Raw genomic sequence first — 3,746 nt, 5'->3', positions numbered from 1 at the left:
TAATAATATGTAAATTGTAATTAGATCCTTATCTTACGTAGCTATATTTAAAACTCATTATTAAAAATGTCAATGTAGAACAATAGAACACCGTGATACATTTGACGCATTGAAAATATACCTAGTCTACAACAATGTTGCAATCAATATTGCAAATCTAGAAAATGAAGAAATTTCAAAAATAGTCATCGTTGCAGCATTCATTGATCCTGTATGTAAAATACTTATTGTGCATCCTTTAAATATATTAGAGCTAATATAAATTTACAATTCATTTCATTTTCTAGACTCAACATGCTTGGATTAAAGGCAAAATCAGTTCAGCAACAAAATTTTACAAAAACACAAACACACACACACACACACACAATCAAGTACTACACTCACTCATACTAATTCCAAAAATATGAACTTCAAAATGAACATGTGCAAAATGATGTGGAAATTGTTGATGAAACTGGATACATTGTGGCATTAATATTCGAACTACTTGTAGAGTCATTGATGTTACTATCAAGTAAACAAGTTATGGAACTATAACAAGAGGTATTACTCATGAACTTTCTATAAATATACTAAATATTACTATTTTGTTCAATACTTTTACATTATTAGAAAATCTATGACACACATCTCACAACACATGAAACATGTAGGGGAAAGAAATACCACTACCGAATATCAACTAGTGCTTGCAAGATCAACAGTTCATAGTACAACTAAGATCCCGGTCATATACACAACAAGGCAAATCCATAGCTTCCTACACCATAATCTCATTGCATGACGCTTCCCTATATGCTACCACCAGTAACCCGATTGCACATGACATACTACCAATAAAGAAGAAGAGGACAAGTACTAAAGATGAAGACAATGACAATGCTAATCAAAAGAGAATTACGAAGACTTAGAGAAATTCAAACCAAAAGTAATATTTATTTAGACTATCATTTTTAGACTAAGTATTTAGACTAGAGTTTTTACAAAGTTGCAAACATTTATTTTAATGAAAATTATAATCAATCTCTCATATATTATCTTGCATTCATATACTTTGAATTACAAATTTAAATAATAAAGAAATTCAACATTCAATTACCTATGCATGAACATCCCCTATATAATCTTGTATTCATATACTTTGAAGTACTTATTTAAAAATAAACATTGGGCATTATCACATTCGTGCAATGCCCATGAAAAACTAGTCATATAATACGACATAATGCAATACCTAGGTTGGGGGTGTATTCAATCAAGATTTTTATAAAATTTTAAAGACTTTTAACGAGTTTAAAAATTTGGTGGTATTCGATCTAGATTTTTAAAGACTCTTTAAAAGTCTAATAGTATTCGATTCATACTTTTAAAGAGTCTTTACAAGTATATTGGTATTCGGTTCGAACTTTTATAGTCTTTAAAAGTCTACTGTTATTCAAAAACTTATTAACTTTTATAGACTCTATCAGAATATATAGGATTTATGTAAACTTTTTTTTTTCACAAATATACATAGTTAAAATCCAACCTTCTAACTCCAAACTTTTCAAATTTCTCTACAGACTTTTTTTTTTTCTGTCGAAACCAGACAAACTTTTTATCTATTCATGTCAAATTTTACGGTACGTTCAAAACTTTCATAAATACTCACACTTTTGATATTTATCTTTTTATTTTCGCACATATATATCTATAAAAAATCATAACAAAATTTTTATTATTGTTGCAAACAACAACTAGGTTTTGCTAGTGTTCCTTGTAGGCACATTGTTGGTCTTATACTAGTTGATTTGCCGTACTTATTATACTTATCTAATTTTTCTTGAGTTCATATACGTGCTAGTTTAATCACTTGCACTAACCTAACAATACGAATTTAGAAGGCTTTTGATAACGAATATCAAAATTTTTTGGGAATTAAAGAGGTGGAAAAATAATTCTCACGTTTGACTTAAAAAAGTTTGGGCAACTAGAAATCTAATTTCATAATATTAAGCAAATTAAATCTAACATAGGGGGTAGGACTATTTTTTTCCGAGTGATTGAAATGTATAAAATTAATTCATAAATAAATAAATAAAAATTATCCTCCCATTATGAAGACTAACGACGCTATTTATTAAAAGAATTTACATCTAGATACGTATGATGAAGTTGTGCTATTCTAGGTATTCTTCTATTTCAACGTGTGTATCTATACATATAGTGCATGGTTACTGAAGAATTTTCTTCTATTTGCTACATGTTTCATTATATATATATATATATATATATATATATATATATATATATATATATATATATATATATATATATATATATATATACAATGTGCTTTAATTGTCGTACATTCATTTGCATTGGACAAAATCACCCTTACACCGTTATAACACCGTTAGTTTTTAATATATCTACCAATCTTACCATACACCTACAACTATCATATCTTTTTCCTATTTTTAATTATCATTTTATTAAAATTATCATATAACAATTAATTTAATTATAAATTATATTTTAATTAAATATTTATATGAATGTTAAATTATATATGTGTACCATATATATATATATATATATATATATATATATATATATATATATATATATATATATATATGTATATATAATATGTATGTATATTATTTGTGTATCCTTATCAATATATCGTATATGTGAGTGTTAGCTTAGTATTATTTGTAAATTATTATTATATAAATGTATAATTTTTTTTTTTTGTTTTGATCACTATATTATTCAAATATATGATAATTCGAAAGTGTCGTCAGTTTAAGAAATTACAAAACATAATTTTAACCAATTTTTTAAATTTTGTTACTTACAAATATTTTAATATTGGGCATAAGTTTTCGTGCATCGCGCGTACAAAATACTAGTATATATATATATATATATATATATATATATATATATATATATATATATATATATATATATATATATATATATATATATATATATATAGTTGTTAACAATTCTGAGTGTTATAAATACATACATACATAAAAATATATTATATATTATAACAATTTTTGTAACAAAATATAAATAATTTATTAATACAAGTTATGAAATGTTTGTAAATGTGCATTCAATTTAGAGTTTTAATGACTTTTGTACACTTTTTAATATGAAAAAGTTTTTAAAAGTTTATAAATGTTTGTCCAACAAACTTTAATAGACTTATATCAATTGAAGTTGATGAAAGTTTAAAAAATTCTAGGAAAATATTGAAAGATTTTATGAAAATCATTTAAAATCCATCACTTTAAAACTCTTTGAAAGTCTATAAAAGTCTTAATTGAATACACCCCTTAGACGGTGTAACAATTAACGTTATTTTTACACGTGTATAGCATTTTTACACACTATTATAAACTTTTTTTCCCCTAAAGATTGAATCCCCAACCCTAAGGGCCCCCCACGTCCCAACCCAATAGAGCATTACTGCTGGAAATTTCGCTATTTCTGTCCAACAATAATGTTCGTCGGTAATTTGTAAAAAATCACAACTTTTCATCACAAATAGAAATGGACAGAAAGTTAGACGGAATTTCCGTCCAACCCTTGCGCGTCGGACGGAAGTTCCGACCGACATTAAATGTTTGACGAAGATTCCGTCCAACAATTGCACGTTAGACGGAAAACTAAATTGACCGCCATACTTAAAAGTTTTTAGAAGTATTTTGGCGGTTAGAAATTTCACAAAATTTCGGTCAAAA

The sequence above is a fragment of the Ipomoea nil genome, unplaced genomic scaffold (genome assembly GCF_001879475.1).
Source record: "Ipomoea nil cultivar Tokyo-kokei standard unplaced genomic scaffold, Asagao_1.1 scaffold3195, whole genome shotgun sequence".
NCBI lineage: Eukaryota > Viridiplantae > Streptophyta > Magnoliopsida > Solanales > Convolvulaceae > Ipomoea > Ipomoea nil.
The sequence above is the reverse complement of the archived record's forward strand: the minus strand, read 5'-3'. Positions refer to the sequence as shown.